The sequence below is a fragment of the Euprymna scolopes genome, chromosome 29 (genome assembly GCF_053919585.1).
Source record: "Euprymna scolopes isolate OS-2025 chromosome 29, ASM5391958v1, whole genome shotgun sequence".
Taxonomy (NCBI): Eukaryota; Metazoa; Mollusca; class Cephalopoda; order Sepiida; family Sepiolidae; genus Euprymna; species Euprymna scolopes.
Genome location: NC_136510.1, coordinates 4648045 through 4667028, shown reverse-complemented (window position 1 = coordinate 4667028; position 18984 = coordinate 4648045). Strand labels below are relative to the sequence as shown.

The 18984-nt window shown below is 32.0% G+C and overlaps 1 protein-coding gene across 1 annotated transcript in view; it reads left to right on the top strand.

Annotated features, from left to right (window-relative positions):
- The window catches only part of LOC145252458 (sodium/calcium exchanger Calx-like), a 250399-nt gene that overhangs the window by 138058 nt on the left and 93357 nt on the right, over positions 1 to 18984 (top strand). The gene's annotated exons all lie outside the window — the stretch shown is intronic.

Here is an 18984-nt window from a genome sequence, read left to right as displayed (position 1 = left end):
TCTAAAAAATGCACTTAAAAAAAAAATGCACGTCTAAAAAATGCACTTTTAAAAAAAATGCACTTCTAAAAAATTCACTTCTAAAAAATGCACTTCTAAAAAATGCACTTCTAAAAAATGCACGTCTAAAAAATGCACGTCTAAAAAATGCACTTCTAAAAAATGCACGTCTAAAAAATGCACTTCTAAAAAATGCACGTCTAAAAAATGCACGTCTAAAAAATGCACTTCTAAAAAATGCACGTCTAAAAAATGCACGTCTAAAAAATGCACTTTTAAAAAATGCACGTCTAAAAAATGCACTTTTACTTTAAAAAAAATGCACGTCTAAAAAATGCACTTCTAAAAAAAAATGCACGTCTAAAAAATGCACTTTTAAAAAAAATGCACGTCTAAAAAATGCACTTTTAAAAAAAATGCACGTCTAAAAAATGCACTTTAAAAAAAAATGCACGTCTAAAAAATGCACTTTTAAAAAAAATGCACGTCTAAAAAATGCACTTTTAAAAAAAATGCACGTCTAAAAAATGCACTTTAAAAAAAAATGCACGTCTAAAAAATGCACTTTAAAAAAAAATGCACGTCTAAAAAATGCACTTTTAAAAAAAATGCACGTCTAAAAAATGCACTTTTAAAAAAAATGCACGTCTAAAAAATGCACTTTTAAAAAAAATGCACGTCTAAAAAATGCACTTCTAAAAAAAAATGCACGTCTAAAAAATGCACTTTTAAAAAAAATGCACGTCTAAAAAATGCACTTTAAAAAAAATGCACGTCTAAAAAATGCACTTTTAAAAAAAATGCACGTCTAAAAAATGCACTTCTAAAAAAAATGCACGTCTAAAAAATGCACTTTTAAAAAAAATGCACGTCTAAAAAATGCACTTCTAAAAAAAAATGCACGTCTAAAAAATGCACTTTTAAAAAAAATGCACGTCTAAAAAATGCACTTTTAAAAAAAATGCACGTCTAAAAAATGCACTTTAAAAAAAAATGCACGTCTAAAAAATGCACTTTAAAAAAAAATGCACGTCTAAAAAATGCACTTCTAAAAAAAATGCACGTCTAAAAAATGCACTTTTAAAAAAAATGCACGTCTAAAAAATGCACTTCTAAAAAAAAATGCACGTCTAAAAAATGCACTTTTAAAAAAAATGCACGTCTAAAAAATGCACTTTTAAAAAAAATGCACGTCTAAAAAATGCACTTTTAAAAAAAATGCACGTCTAAAAAATGCACTTCTAAAAAAAAATGCACGTCTAAAAAATGCACTTTTAAAAAAAATGCACGTCTAAAAAATGCACTTTAAAAAAAAATGCACGTCTAAAAAATGCACTTTTAAAAAAAATGCACGTCTAAAAAATGCACTTTTAAAAAAAATGCACGTCTAAAAAATGCACTTTTAAAAAAAATGCACGTCTAAAAAATGCACTTTAAAAAAAAATGCACGTCTAAAAAATGCACTTTTAAAAAAAATGCACGTCTAAAAAATGCACTTTTAAAAAAAATGCACGTCTAAAAAATGCACTTTTAAAAAAAATGCACGTCTAAAAAATGCACTTCTAAAAAAAAATGCACGTCTAAAAAATGCACTTTTAAAAAAAATGCACGTCTAAAAAATGCACTTTTAAAAAAAATGCACGTCTAAAAAATGCACTTTTAAAAAAAATGCACGTCTAAAAAATGCACTTTAAAAAAAATGCACGTCTAAAAAATGCACTTCTAAAAAAAATGCACGTCTAAAAAATGCACTTTTAAAAAAAATGCACGTCTAAAAAATGCACTTAAAAAAAAATGCACGTCTAAAAAATGCACTTTTAAAAAAAATGCACTTCTAAAAAATTCACTTCTAAAAAATGCACTTCTAAAAAATGCACTTCTAAAAAATGCACGTCTAAAAAATGCACGTCTAAAAAATGCACTTCTAAAAAATGCACGTCTAAAAAATGCACTTCTAAAAAATGCACGTCTAAAAAATGCACGTCTAAAAAATGCACTTCTAAAAAATGCACGTCTAAAAAATGCACGTCTAAAAAATGCACTTTTAAAAAATGCACGTCTAAAAAATGCACTTTTACTTTAAAAAAAATGCACGTCTAAAAAATGCACTTCTAAAAAAAAATGCACGTCTAAAAAATGCACTTTTAAAAAAAATGCACGTCTAAAAAATGCACTTTTAAAAAAAATGCACGTCTAAAAAATGCACTTTAAAAAAAAATGCACGTCTAAAAAATGCACTTTTAAAAAAAATGCACGTCTAAAAAATGCACTTTTAAAAAAATGCACGTCTAAAAAATGCACTTTAAAAAAAAATGCACGTCTAAAAAATGCACTTTAAAAAAAAATGCACGTCTAAAAAATGCACTTTTAAAAAAAATGCACGTCTAAAAAATGCACTTTTAAAAAAAATGCACGTCTAAAAAATGCACTTTTAAAAAAAATGCACGTCTAAAAAATGCACTTCTAAAAAAAAATGCACGTCTAAAAAATGCACTTTTAAAAAAAATGCACGTCTAAAAAATGCACTTTAAAAAAAATGCACGTCTAAAAAATGCACTTTTAAAAAAAATGCACGTCTAAAAAATGCACTTCTAAAAAAAATGCACGTCTAAAAAATGCACTTTTAAAAAAAATGCACGTCTAAAAAATGCACTTCTAAAAAAAAATGCACGTCTAAAAAATGCACTTTTAAAAAAAATGCACGTCTAAAAAATGCACTTTTAAAAAAAATGCACGTCTAAAAAATGCACTTTAAAAAAAAATGCACGTCTAAAAAATGCACTTTTAAAAAAAATGCACGTCTAAAAAATGCACTTCTAAAAAAAATGCACGTCTAAAAAATGCACTTTTAAAAAAAATGCACGTCTAAAAAATGCACTTCTAAAAAAAAATGCACGTCTAAAAAATGCACTTTTAAAAAAAATGCACGTCTAAAAAATGCACTTTTAAAAAAAATGCACGTCTAAAAAATGCACTTTTAAAAAAAATGCACGTCTAAAAAATGCACTTTAAAAAAAAATGCACGTCTAAAAAATGCACTTTTAAAAAAAATGCACGTCTAAAAAATGCACTTTAAAAAAAAATGCACGTCTAAAAAATGCACTTTTAAAAAAAATGCACGTCTAAAAAATGCACTTCTAAAAAAAATGCACGTCTAAAAAATGCACTTTTAAAAAAAATGCACGTCTAAAAAATGCACTTCTAAAAAAAAATGCACGTCTAAAAAATGCACTTTTAAAAAAAATGCACGTCTAAAAAATGCACTTTTAAAAAAAATGCACGTCTAAAAAATGCACTTTTAAAAAAAATGCACGTCTAAAAAATGCACTTCTAAAAAAAAATGCACGTCTAAAAAATGCACTTTTAAAAAAAATGCACGTCTAAAAAATGCACTTTAAAAAAAAATGCACGTCTAAAAAATGCACTTTTAAAAAAAATGCACGTCTAAAAAATGCACTTTTAAAAAAAATGCACGTCTAAAAAATGCACTTTTAAAAAAAATGCACGTCTAAAAAATGCACTTTAAAAAAAAATGCACGTCTAAAAAATGCACTTTTAAAAAAAATGCACGTCTAAAAAATGCACTTTTAAAAAAATGCACGTCTAAAAAATGCACTTTTAAAAAAAATGCACGTCTAAAAAATGCACTTTTAAAAAAAATGCACGTCTAAAAAATGCACTTTTAAAAAAAATGCACGTCTAAAAAATGCACTTTTAAAAAAAATGCACGTCTAAAAAATGCACTTTTAAAAAAAATGCACGTCTAAAAAATGCACTTTAAAAAAAAATGCACGTCTAAAAAATGCACTTCTAAAAAAAATGCACGTCTAAAAAATGCACTTTTAAAAAAAATGCACGTCTAAAAAATGCACTTTAAAAAAAATGCACGTCTAAAAAATGCACTTTTAAAAAAAATGCACGTCTAAAAAATGCACTTTTAAAAAAAATGCACGTCTAAAAAATGCACTTTAAAAAAAAATGCACGTCTAAAAAATGCACTTTTAAAAAAAATGCACGTCTAAAAAATGCACTTTTAAAAAAAATGCACGTCTAAAAAATGCACTTTTAAAAAAAATGCACGTCTAAAAATGCACTTTTAAAAAAAATGCACGTCTAAAAAATGCACTTTTAAAAAAAATGCACGTCTAAAAAATGCACTTCTAAAAAAAAATGCACGTCTAAAAAATGCACTTTTAAAAAAAATGCACGTCTAAAAAATGCACTTTTAAAAAAAATGCACGTCTAAAAAATGCACTTTTAAAAAAATGCACGTCTAAAAAATGCACTTTTAAAAAAAATGCACGTCTAAAAAATGCACTTTTAAAAAAAATGCACGTCTAAAAAATGCACTTCTAAAAAAAATGCACGTCTAAAAAATGCACTTCTAAAAAAAATGCACGTCTAAAAAATGCACTTTTAAAAAAAATGCACGTCTAAAAAATGCACTTTAAAAAAAAATGCACGTCTAAAAAATGCACTTTTAAAAAAAATGCACGTCTAAAAAATGCACTTTTAAAAAAAATGCACGTCTAAAAAATGCACTTCTAAAAAAAATGCACGTCTAAAAAATGCACTTCTAAAAAAAATGCACGTCTAAAAAATGCACTTCTAAAAAAAATTCACGTCTAAAAAAGTGCACGTCTAAAACAATACATGGCAAATAATTTTTTTCTTTTTTTTCTTTATTGTTCCTTTTAGATTTTACTAGCAGCTCACCAGGCAATTTCCGATCGTAAGATACGCTTAAATATGATATTTTAATTGAAGCAGATTTCATATTAATTATTATAGAGCCAATATTCTATTGACTAATATATTGTACTAAATAAAGAGTAGCGATTTCAAAAGCTAAAAAAGAAAAATTCTTGAGTGGTATCAGTAAGAATCGAAACCAAAATATGCCTAATTCGTTACTGTCTTATTTAACTCCACACCCATACAAAAAACAAAAACAAAAACGTTGCAAACGATATAAATGTATATTTGCGAATGCACAGAAATAACACATTTAATCGACTTACGCCTGTCAAGTTCCATTTTTTTTTTTTCAATTTTGAACTTTTAGAAGCTATTCTACATATATCAAGTTACAGGACTGGAGACCAAAAATTAAGAGAGTAGTTTGATATGACCCTTCCTCACACAGAAAAAGAAAGTCACTCATATATATATATATATATATATATATATATATATATAATAGCAGGCCGACCGGCATTGCCCTATCGTAAAATAGGTTAAATATGATATTTTGATTAATGCAGATTTCGTATTTATTATTATATTATATTAGGCTGAATATATAGTAATGATTTAAAAAGTAAAAAAAAAAAAAAATTTAGACACGAAATCGTTTTTTTGTCTCCATGAAAAATATCTAGTATTCTTAAAAGGTGTACCCCTGTAAAAATAAATATATATAAACATATCTCCACCGAGAATTGAAACTAAAACGTTTAACTTACGATTTATTTTTCCTTTGACGTCAATGCCTGCGCTATGAAGACATGTTTGCTGCAAGGCTAAAACTTAACACATGAACAAATAGCTATTCGGTTACGCATGCATATTCGTAATGCCGTCGTTCGCCCTTCAACTAGCAAAATCCATTTCTTTAATTTTCACAATTTTGCACAAATTTTCCCCGACTAAAACCCAAATATAAAGTTTTGCATGGGTTCGAATACTCTATATATTATGGTTTCATGTCTGTAAACCAAAAAACAACAGAGGAGTTTGGTAGGCAAACATTTTTAAACATACAAATATATATATACGCACACATAAATATAGAAAGAGATTTGTGTTTACAATAACCTTTTTACACAAATATTACACAAGTATAAATCATGTAGAATATCTGCATGAATATAATAACAGGTAATAGTTAACTAAAATGATCATCTCGTAAGAAACCGAAAAAACTAATATGGAATTAATTAAAATGAATGTGTAAAAGAATATGCAAATTAGCTAGATCTTTTGCAGATGAATGCAATTCCACGATCCATATATAACAAGTTGTATTTTCTTTTTAAATAAATAGAAAAAATGGTTTTTATTATGAATATTAATATACAAACAAATTTATAGGCGTATATATATATATATATATATATATATATATATATATATATATATATATATATACCTTCCTTAAAGGTTTTTTGAAAATGTAAATATTTTCAATATCAAGATTTTTAATATATATATATATATATATATATATATATATATATATATATATATATATATATATACTAGCAGTTCAGTTCGGCTTTCCTCGGGCCCAATATACTGTTTATAACATTATGTAAATATATATATTTTATATTAAAAAGTTTGACTCATGTCCAGGTAACCTACATCTAAAATTTCAAGTGCTTAAACCCAAAATTGGCGAAGGAGTTTGTTAGAATCTGCAAACCAACTTCTTTCAACTTTGACCTCTTTGGCAGCCAAATTTTCGGCCAAAAACCGATTAAAAAGCTTGTCCTATGTTTGAATACACTTAATGTAAAATTTTCAAATGTTTAGATAAAAAATTGGCTGAATAATATAGGAGAGACCGCAGAGATCAAATTTTTTTTAAACTTTGACCCCAACTTTGACCCCTTAATATTTATTGTTTTGGGCTCAAATCAATTACAAAGTTTGATCCATGTCCAATTAACCTACATCTAAATTTTTTAAAGTATTTAGATCCAAAATTGGCCGAGGAGTTTGGTAGAGTTCCAAATTTCTGGCCGAAAACCGATTAAAAAGATTTTCCCAAATCTCAATACTCCTTATGTCAGGTCCCGAGTCTGTAGACTGAAAATTTACAGAGTAGTTTGGTAGGGAAATGTACACACAGAGACACGCACAGACAATTTCACTTATATATTTATTTATTTATATATTTATTCGGTGTGTGTGCATGAGTGCATATGCGTGCAATCCTTGCTTTATATAATTCAGTGTTTTACCTATAACAGAATATTTAATAAAAGCTAATTCCCGCGCGCAAATCTAATCAATAATTTCCTCATCATCACTGCGACAAAAGTTACTATGGCAACTTCGCTGTTTATTCTTTGGTAAAACAAACTCCACTTGTTATACACGTGATGGTTTGTTCTGCGTTGACTTTCTAAGAAATGCAACAATTTCCTGTTACTGAGTTGAAATAACAATAATACAAAAAAGCGCTCGATATTTCCAGAGCGCAACTGACGCTCTAGACTATGACCTTCATTAAGACAGGCCTCTTCAGTAAGGTTCGTTTATCTGATGATGTCAGAGCATTTGGGACCAAAACCCGCTTGTTATAAAAACGCTCGATATTTTTTGAGTTCTACTGTACGTTTGCCCACTTCTAAAGCAGTCAGCACGAAAGCTGTTGACATGATGTCACAGAGCCCGACGCTCTAGAATACAACCTTCGTTAAGACAGGCCTATTCAGTAAGTTTCGTTTATCTACTGACGTCAAAGCGTTTGATATCAAGAGCAGCTTTTTTTTCCCATTTACACCCCAAACAAGGCACAGTGCCACTTAATGTAGGGGGGTACTATCGGGGGTGTAAGTTGCAGAGTTGCTATGTAGGGAGTTGAGCAGCGAGATGTGCGTTACAAAAATCACTTTATACTTTTTTAGTTTACTGTGCGTCCACGTTTTACCCCTTCTGAAGCAGCCGGCACGAAAGCTTTAGACATAATGTCACAGAGCTTGACGCTGTAGACTACAGCCTTCGTTAAGGCAGACCTATTCAGTAAGTTTCGTCTATCTGCTGATCTAGAAGTGTAAGCCATTTTGAGTTTCAGAACAGTTTCAGATGGTTCGCTGTTACACACAAGTCCTGGTAGGTGACCTGTTTGTAGTAGACAGTTCCACAGAACAAAATATTCTTACCGTGTCGAAACCCGGGAAAAGAACATGTGAAATTGCTCCAGAAAAGGTTTAATATTTATGAAGCAATTCTGGTTTCTGATTGGTTGGTAGCAGAACGTGAATTTATTTGATTCGCCAGTTCTTAGCAGCATCGTTTATAAATAGAATCTTCCGACTGTGTGGGATCATACCCCATTAACCCAAAATATTGCAACAGCTGACGTCAGATATTTTGGTAGCAATACTGCTTGTTACAAAAAAAACAAAACAAAACAACAAACAAAAAAAAAACAAAGAAAATGCTCGAATCTTTTTGAGTTCTACTGTGCGTGCACATTGAGCCACTTTCAAATCAGCCGGCACAAACGCTGTGGTCATGATTGCACAGGAACCTAGACTATTACCCTCATTAAGACAAGCTTATTCGCTAAGTCTCGTTTATCTGCTGACGTCAGAGCTTTTGGTAATCAGCCTTGCTTTTTACAAATAAACGCTCGATACCTATTGAGTTCAACGATGTATGCATTTAACCACTTCTAAAGCAGCCGGCACAAACGCTGTTCACATGCTTGAAGAAGAATCAACGCTCTAGACCACAACCTCCGTTAAAACAGGCCCGTTCACTAAGTCTCGTTTATCTGCTGACGTCAGAGATTTTAGTACTAAGACTCGATTGTTAGATTCACCCTCGCATTTAAGCCGGGAGATTGTTTCTCGGCACCAAAGACAACAGAGTTCAGGCCATTATTGAGATGGCGTGTTTTCTGTATGTGTGCAGTTTTATCTAGTTCACTCTGCCAACATTTGCCTCTTTACTTTGAGAAAATTGTTAGTTTATTGCTAATCGCCTGAGGCACTATTATTTGGGAATGCCGATGGGGACGCCCAGACTTTGTTTGGCAAGCCAGTTCTCTTCCTCTAGGGAGCTGACTTTTCAAATCTCACTTTCTGACCTGTGTGTCAAATCATCTTGCCGTAGAAGAGAGATAAATAGCATTTCGGTGTGGGGCTTTTTCTTCCGTTAGTCTGTCGGTTTAAATAGCATTTCGGTGTGGGGCTTTTTCTTCCGTTAGTCTGTCGGTTTAAATAGCATTTCGGTGTGGGGCTTTTTCTTCCGTTAGTCTGTCGGTTTAAATAGCATTTTGCATCGGTAGTACCAACGATGCTGGTTAAACAGAGCTGAGAGGGGAAAAGATAACGAAATACCAAAATCTTATGTATGACATGAAAAGAAACTGGAATCTTAGGAAGATTTCTATAATTCCAGTAATTGTTACATGATAAGGGCTGTCCCCTTTTCATGTAAGTATAAAAATAGAGAGATTTAGTTAAAATGAAAATGAAATAGCATAGACGAAATTCGAACCTCGTAATTTAGGTTTAGAAATAGATTACAAGAGAGAATTAGAAAATGGAATGTAAAACAAACCATTGTTTAGCTTAGAGATAAAATAGTTTCAAGAAAAGAATGTGCGTTGTCAAATCGGTTATGAAAATTCAATTGAAAGAATGCAACTACAAGATAATATGATAAACATATTTTTAACATATTGGAAAAATAGGTTACTGGGAATATAGGTTAAAATTCCTTTTGTAAACAAAGGAAAAAGTTTTGGACACGCATGTCCAGAACACGTGAAAGAAGACACATGTTTTAACATGTGTATGACGTCATGGAAAATGAGAAGTTCTAGATATAGTTAGAAACTTGGGAGAAACTGGGGAGAGTCAGAGAGAGTCTGAGGACGACAGACGACAGTCCAGACATGGACATTCGAACGTCTAGAAGCGAGACGGTCACTTTTGAAACTTAGAATGTGAAGCTTTGAATTCTTGACTCAGAAAACCACGGCCGGTCGTGAGAAGAAATAAACCCATCACGTGTTTTTATAAACGTCGTCTTTGTGTTGTAATTCTACCAAAAGGTAAAGTGAAAATTGTTATTATATGTCTTGTATATCATGTGGTTTAAAATGTCTTTACATACACATCTTACATACACAATATGAACACTAAGACTGTCTCCTCACTCTAAGAGCTTCTACACTTCTAAGTAATGAACATTTTTTTATAAATATGAATCTTTATAACACGAACAACAATCTCTCTTACAACATCTCTCTCTCTAAGACACAACAACATCCCTCAACAACAAACTCTCAATAAGACTCTCTAAGAATCACTTGTAATAAGACTCTCTCTTACTAAGACTCACATTTAACAAATATTAATAACAACAAGAACAATAATAATAATGAGAAACCCCTATATAACAAACACGATTTGGTGTCCGTTGATCAGTTTGTATCAACGATGCAAGACCGAACCTGGGGTATATACAATAAATAAAATTTGGATCCGTAGCGACAAGACCACCCAGCAAGGGTGAGTTAAAAAAAAAAGAAAAAACTTCGGAACCACGGGGGAAAAAAAGAAACACAACGTTTTAAAAGGGTCCAAGATAATTTAAAAAAAAAATTAATAATACCACGGAAAAAAAACATCACACGATCACAGAAATGCGAACAAAAAGAAACACAGAAAACTAAAGTTTACAAGAACATATTAAAAAAGAAAAAACAGGCCGATATGCCGTAATGAATGCTAAAAGAGATACGGTCAGTTAAAAAAAAAACGACCCACGAATATTTCATTCATAAATAAAATTAAAAAAAAAAGAGAAAAATTGTTGTATTCGGATAATGTTTTGAATACGCACGCACACACGTAGAAAATAGGACAGTTGTCATTCATAAAAATGTGTGTTAATGTCTGAATTGTTTAGAGAAACTGTCAATCATAATAAATAACAATTTAGTGTCAAAAGCCGAAAGTATATTTAAACTTCTCGAGTATTAAAAGGAAGAATGAATAAATAAATAAATAAAATAAAATACACTATAGCAAAAAAGAAGGATGCAGAAATGAAAATCAAATTGTGAATAATTTTCGGCTTTTTAGTGTGTTTTAATTGTTCTGGTCTTTGAAAAAGGGACAATTTTTTGTTTTGTGTTAACGGACTTTTGAAATGTATAATGTAACGAATTTTTTATTTTTTTTGTTTTGTTGCAAAATGTTTAAATGTATTAAGGTATTTTCTTTTGAAAATGTGTTGATGTTGAACCATATTGTAATGTAAATGTTATTGTTTTCACAGCAAGAATTCAAAGTTATCAGTAAATATACATAAGATTTAAACAGTCTAGGAGAAAATAAAACTAGTTAAGACGTATGGTTGGCTTACAGATTCAGTTAGAATTTAAGAAGGGGGACAAGAATTAAAATTACGTAAACGGGTATTTAGAGAGTTTTTAGATGTGATAAGCCGCAAGAAAGATGTTTTTTTTAGCATTTGGTTTTTGTTTTTTGTTTTTTTTTAGAGATCCTAAAATTTTTTTCCAAGAAAAGTGACTTGGTAGGGATTGATAAGCACAAGAGGTGCCCCTATTCGAAAACATTTGGAAACCTGGTTAATTAAGTGGTTAAAATAAGCTGGTCGAACGTAACGACTCCAAGCAAGTGGTAAGACTTGGCTTAATTAATAAACAGGCGTTAGAAAGAATACGAAAATTCTTAAGGGGACCAGTAAACCGATGATAGGTAGTCCCGAGGCAATCACATATAGCTTAATGAATTAAGAGGCAGGCAAAAATATGCCGTAGATTACGTAAGAAAGATATAACCTTGTATTTTTTTTAGAGACACATGAATGTGGGATATATCTGCTGGATCTTGGAAGCTCTGGTGAGAGAAAAGAAAAATCACAAAAAATCGGGCAGTTAGATAGAATTGTGCGTAATTAAGGTGTTGTAGCGCAAAAGGTGTTATAGTTAGGGGTGATATTTCTAAATCCTCGTCGAAGTTTAAAGAATCCAAGCAAGGAAATCCGAGTGAATCCGTATGAGAGAAAAAAGGTACTTCTTGATAGTTAAAGCCAACCAAGAAGATTGGTTATGAGCTTTGGTATGTCCCGTATAAGATAGTTATAGAATAAAAAACAAAGCCATACTTGATAAGACTAACCATGCGAAAGAGACGATCAGGACACTTTTGGGACGAAGGGAGTCGTCCATTTCGAGGGAGGTGGAAACCTCTAGTCTGCGGCAAATGGGTGGCTGGAAAGTAGCTGATGTGAATCATAGGTAAAGACCCTGCACCCAAAAAGTAAATGCCAATAAGATCAGAAAGGTTTTGATCTTATAAAAATATAATAATTGTGAAGTCGGCCGAGGAGGGCTGACTGAAAGAGATTTTTTTTAGCCTGATCTTTCCTAGCTGTGCCGTTGCGTAAATGTAGAAAAAAATGTACTAAATTTAAAAATGCATATATTTTTTTTGTGAAATATGGAAGGGAGGGATGTTACATGATAAGGGCTGTCCCCTTTTCATGTAAGTATAAAAATAGAGAGATTTAGTTAAAATGAAAATGAAATAGCATAGACGAAATTCGAACCTCGTAATTTAGGTTTAGAAATAGATTACGAGAGAGAATTAGAAAATGGAATGTAAAACAAACCATTGTTTAGCTTAGAGATAAAATAGTTTCAAGAAAATAATGTGCGTTGTCAAATCTGTTATGAAAATTCAATTGAAAGAATGCAACTACAAGATAATATAATAAACATGTTTTTAACATATTGGAAAAATAGGTTACTGGGAATATAGGTTAAAATTCCTTTTGTAAACAAAGGAAAAAGTTTTGGACACGCATGTCCAGAACACGTGAAAGAAGACACATGTTTTAACATGTGTATGACGTCATGGAAAATGGGAAGTTCTAGATATAGTTAAAAGCTTGGGAGAAACTGGGGAGAGTCAGAGAGAGAGTCTGAGGACGACAGACGACAGTCCAGACATGGACATTCGAACGTCTAGAAGCGAGACGGTCACTTTTGAAACTTAGAATGTGAAGCTTTGAATTCTTGACTCAGAAAACCACGGCCGGTCGTGAGAAGAAATAAACCCATCACGTGTTTTTATAAATGTCGTCTTTGTGTTGTGATTCTACCAAAAGGTAAAGTGAAAATTGTTATTATATGTCTTGTATATCATGTGGTTTAAAATGTCTTTACATACACATCTTACATACACAATATGAACACTAAGACTGTCTCCTCACTCTAAGAGCTTCTACACTTCTAAGTAATGAACATTTTTTTATAAATATGAATCTTTATAACACGAACAACAATCTCTCTTACAACATCTCTCTCTCTAAGACACAACAACATCACTCAACAACAAACTCTCAATAAGACTCTCTAAGAATCACTTGTAATAAGACTCTCTCTTACTAAGACTCACATTTAACAAATATTAATAACAACAAGAACAATAATAATAATGAGAAACCCCTATATAACATAATTATAGGAGCAATCAGACTCGAGAAAAAAAATTTAAAAAAATATCTGCCAAATATACCCGATGAACCAAGTGCAAGAGAGATTCAAATAATTTAATTTAAAATGACGGTGAGAAGCTTAAAAAGATCTCTCGGTGGGAAAGTATGAGATAGCGAGTGAACGCTTAGCATTTGGTAGGATGCCCCATCTCCAGCTGGAACAAAATAAAAAAAATCTTAATGGATGGACGCATCTTTTTAAAGATACGTCAAATCGTCTCTGTATTGACTCCGTCTATCCGTCGGTCACACACAGATTCTAAGGACACAGCCCATTTGTAGATGATTCCCTGTTTGCTTGCCCTCCCCACAAGTTTAGACTAAATTTGCCCTCCCCACAAGGGCAAATTTAGATACGAGATCTTTTTTTTGCTCCATGAAGAATACATTTAGCATCCCAAAAAGGTGTGCCTTAAATGCAAGAAAAATATAAATTGATCCAGTCAATCTTTACACTTCCGAAAAAGGACAGAACAGGTACTAGAGTTTGATCCCATGTATTTACATTACGCTTCACACAGAAAAAATTGAGACTAGAGCTATGCCAACCACATCCCTAACTCTAACCTTAACCCTAATCCTAACCAACACTCCTAACCTTAACAAGAACCCTAACTTCTCTATAAAGTTGGATTATTAATTGCACTGACAATAAGATTGCACGCCAAATTTATATTAAAACAACAACAAAAAACAACAACAACAAAAAACAAAACAAAAACAAAACAAAACAAAAGACAATAGCTTTCTTATACGCGGATCATGCCTCAAAATTTACGAAGTTACCTATTTCTTTACAAAAAGATATACCCGGCGCATACGAATTGACACACCGGTTCTCGTTAGATAAGTTCTCTTTAGGTAAGCGATCTCCAAACTACGGTCCAGATCCGGCCCACAAAATTCTTTAATCCGGCTCGTGGAGCTCTTATAGAAACCGTGAAAGTATTCAGGATTTTTTTAAAAATGAAAATGTATGAACATAGTTTTGTGTTCTTTCTTGTTGTTCATAAAATGATTAAAATAATAAGGTCTGGGAGAACCAGTTTCATTAAAAATCAATACTAATGAGCAAAACATCATAAAACATGTCCACAAACACACAAACATACACACACACACACGCGAGCACATACAAACACACACACACATACTCACACACCATAGTCAAACAAGTAAATTAGTGGCATTTTCTCCACAAACTTGGAACAAATATTTTATATCACTCTTCTATTCTATTTTATCATATTCTAGTCTATTTTGTTATTATATAAAAATCACTTTGTGTGTGTGTGTAGGAGGGTCCTTCCTTCCGAAACAGCTGATCCTTTATTTTGCAAATTTCACATACAGGTAATTTATATATCTGGCAGTGTTCTTAGATATATTTTGAACAGAAATTAATCTGATAAGTACCGAAAATCGGAAAGATCCAATCCCAAAGAATTTTTACAGGGGATATTTTACGTTACACCGGTGTAACCTTGGTCGGTGCAATGTAAAATATTCCCCTGCAAAAATTCTTCTTTTTTATTATTCATAAGAGAAGAAAGACTATTTTTAAGATCGGATATTTTTCGATTTTCGATATTTATCTGATGAGTTTCTGTACAAAACATACCTAAGAACAAATATCAGCTGACGTGATATTGTAAACAAACACAGACGGAATTTGATGAACGACATTATCATTATTATTTATTAATTTTTTATCTATTTATTTTTTTGCAAATTAGTCCACCGGACATATTATTCCTCATAATATATAATATTCAATAGAGGATTGATTCTATAATAATACATATGCAATCTGCATGAATTAAAATATCATGTTTAAGCGTATTGTACGACCGGGCAACGCCGGAATGCCATCTAGTTGTGGAAAAATGCTTAACATTTTGGATGAAAAGAAACCTTTTAATTTTTTTCGGTAAATTTTAATCGTTAAACGCGCAGATTAAATTGACACATTTTATTTTGGATGCGACTAAGGATCTATAAATGAGGTTCTGTCCGTCTAACGGTTGTAACGTAAAGCTTGAAATAACATTTCAGTTGTTGCGTCAGGATTGAGTTTGGAGTAGTATTTTTGTTGGTCTGTCACACCTAGGTTTTAATAACATTCTCGTTGGTCTGTCACGCTTAAAATTAAAATATCATTTTATTTGCTTGGCCACGGTCATGTGTGAAATAGCGTTTTTGTTGGTTTGTCACGCTTTAATTTTAAATAACTTCTTTGTTGGTCTGCAATGTAATGTTTAAGTTTGTAATTATATTTTCGTTGGTCTGTCACGCTTTACTTTGAAATTGCACTTTCCTTCGTGTATTACGTTTAAATTTGTAATGGCATTCTTGTTGGTCTGTAACGTTTAAGTTTGAAATAGCATTTTTGTCAGTCTGTCACGCACAAATTTGGGACTGAATTTTCATCGGTGGTTCACATTTAAATTTGAAATAGCATCTGTCATGCTTAAATTTTAAATAACATTTTCCTTTATCTATCACGCTCAAGTTAAAAATAGTATGCAATTGGCTTCACGCTCGATCTTGTAATAACGTTTTCGTCGGTCTGTCACGTAAGTTTTATTATTCAGATATAATGGATGGATCTTTACGGCATACGTCCACTTTGCTCTGTTAGACCGTCAAGAACAAAATGGCGTCAATTAGAAAAAAAAATCTTATCGCAATTCCCCAAAATACAATCAAGTGAAAGGGATTAATTTCGCAAATGATATCGGCTTAGAAGTCTTTCAAATATTGCTTCGTAAAGGATTGTGCGTTGCTGTCAATATGCAACTACACGAATCGTGTCCACGAGGCATTTGAAGCGAGTGAGACATTTAGAAAAAGATGTTGCAAATTCTCCCCATTCTTATCTGAAGAACTTGCGGCAAGATAGCGTGTTATGTTCAACATCTCTAGACGCAAGCTTCACTCCGTTCACAACCAATACTCACATCTTTGTTTTGCTCTAGATGCATTACCGCTGGGATGCTTCTCGGCGGACTATAACATGGTCATTTTCAAGTTCAATGTAAACAAATTCTTATGAAGCCGTTCTCTGAATTAATCAAATTCTACTCAGTTTCCACCATTACCAATCATCACGGGCCACCTGACACGCATTAACCTTTATCCTCGAGTGGCCTTTGCATCTTGATAATTGGTGACTCCCTAGTAGAACAAAAGGATGCCTCTCTCTTTAAGAACGCCGATTTTTTTTTTTACCAACTTCTAGGAGTAACCTTCACTCCTGATGTGAAATGGAAGATCTATATCTAATCTGTTGTTAAGGTTGATAGATACAAGGTTGGATCATTCTATTGCTCCAGAAACCACTTGATTCCGGATAAAATCCTTTAAGATAAGAGTCAGATACGCTTTAAAATGGAGCACAACTCCCACATTTGGGGAGGTATTGCTCAAACACTCTTTTTGCCTTGAGTACAAAATCGATTTCACAATCTAGCGGGAGTATTATCTTTTCTGTTCAACTAACCCTCGTTTTCATCAAAGATACGTTGCTAGGGTATATTTACTTTATAATTATTTCCATCGTAATAGATACTCGACCGAGCTTTAATCGTTGCTGCTCTAGATTAATGTATTGCTAACCTATTCATGCAATTAAAGTATGTCCACCTTTCCCTTGTTGTTCGTCTTTGCACAAATAGTGACAGTTATTTACGAAACTACTGTGTTTGTATAAAGTTCGGATGAATCCATTTATCCATACTTATCACCCTCCAACCTGCTTGTTTATATTTTTATGTATTTCAAATATATTTTCTTTATTACATTTTTATATTTATCATAATTTCATTAATGTTTCGAACCCGGCAACGAAGCCATCTCTGACTCCATTAGCAAGGACCAAATCCATTCGGCCACCGTTAACCGCGAGAAATACAGTTGAAGTTTAAACATTTATTTTTTAAATATTTTTAACATCTTTCAGAGTGATCTAATCATTATACGATGATCTGTGCATAAGAGCTAAATCGACCGACTTTATTTAAACTAAAAGTGCTCAACAATAAGAAACGAGTTTCTTAACGGGTTGACATAATTATTTGCTGTAATAATTATTAAATACCTACAGACACTAGTGTTTAATCCTTCCGGGAATCATCAATGCAAGGTGTCACGATTAATGATTATATATATATATAATTCTTTTGCAAAAAATTTTCTTCTGAGAAAAAAGGCCAAAATTTGAAATGACATGGAAGAAACAAAAAAAAAAGATTTTCATATTGTATTCCTTGTTTATGAACAATACATGTTTGTAAGTCATGAGTTGCATGATTTAAACTCTATATCACACACACACACACACACACACACACACACACACACACACACACACACACACACACACACACACACACACACACATATATATATATGTAAAAATAAAAATAAAATACAAGCGATGGTTGACGTTGTTATTTGAGAAGAAAAACCAAGAATTAATAAAAATAGTAATCAACGTTTCGTCCCTATTTCAGAGGACATCATCAGGATTTCGTGGGAAAAATGTAGAAGAAAAACGATTACTTCACTCGCATGTGGTCTGTAATGTTGATTACTATTTTATTAATTCTCGGTTTTCCTTCTCAAATAACACACACACACACACACACACACACACACACACACACATATAATATATAGTGTCCGCTTATATTGGGGTCATACATCATGGGAAGTAACCGTGAGAATTCTCTGCTGTCATTAAAAATATATCAGGTTAGAATGGGCCAACTTTATTAAGATTTAATATTGAATTTGTATAAAGAAATGACAATAATGAAGATCTATTTTTAGGGAAAAGTTTAATTCTAGAGAGGGGGAAACTAAGAGAATGTTTCCAGATGTTAGGATTACATCGTGTGTGTGTGTGGGGGGGGGAGAGCGGCAGTTACAGATAGAGTTATGAGCAAAATCTCTCTGGGAGGCGAATTTGATAAGTGATGATGAATATATAAAGAGGATATTTCGTTACTATTTCATATCAATATTGGTGTGGATAGGTTGGTAAATGGATAGGTTGGTTAATGGATAGGTTGGTTAATGGATAGGTTGGTGAATGGTAGGTTGGTAAATGGATAGGTTGGTAAATGGATAGCTTGGTTAATGGATAGGTTGGTAAATGGTAGGTTGGTTAATGGATAGGTTGGTTGATGAATAGGTTGGTAAATGGATAGCTGGTTAATGGATAGCTTGGTTAATGGATAGGTTGGTAAATGGTAGGTTGGTTAATGGATAGGTTGGTTGATGAATAGGTTGGTTAATGGATAGGTTCAATAGGAAAAGGGGAAGGTGTATTCAGATGTGGCCTGAGAGTGTTCTCGTGATATTTCTATTCTGTCGTTAAAAATAAATGCAGTGATGGGAGGGAATTCCTATAGTTGAGGTTTAGTGAGACAATAGGCAAAGTAGAGGTCGGATAGATGAGACGAAGCTCCCTGGTTCCATACCTACTATGTTATTTAACATCTTATCTCCTCTTCTGATGAGAAGCACTAGGCTTCGAAATACCATGGTATAAAGAGTTTTACTTATCCTATGCCTTTAATTGATGTATCATACTTATGGAATAAACGAATAAATCTCTATGCATCAGTATTTTATATTGTCGTTTTCTTATATATATATATATATATATATATATATATACATATACATATATATATATATATA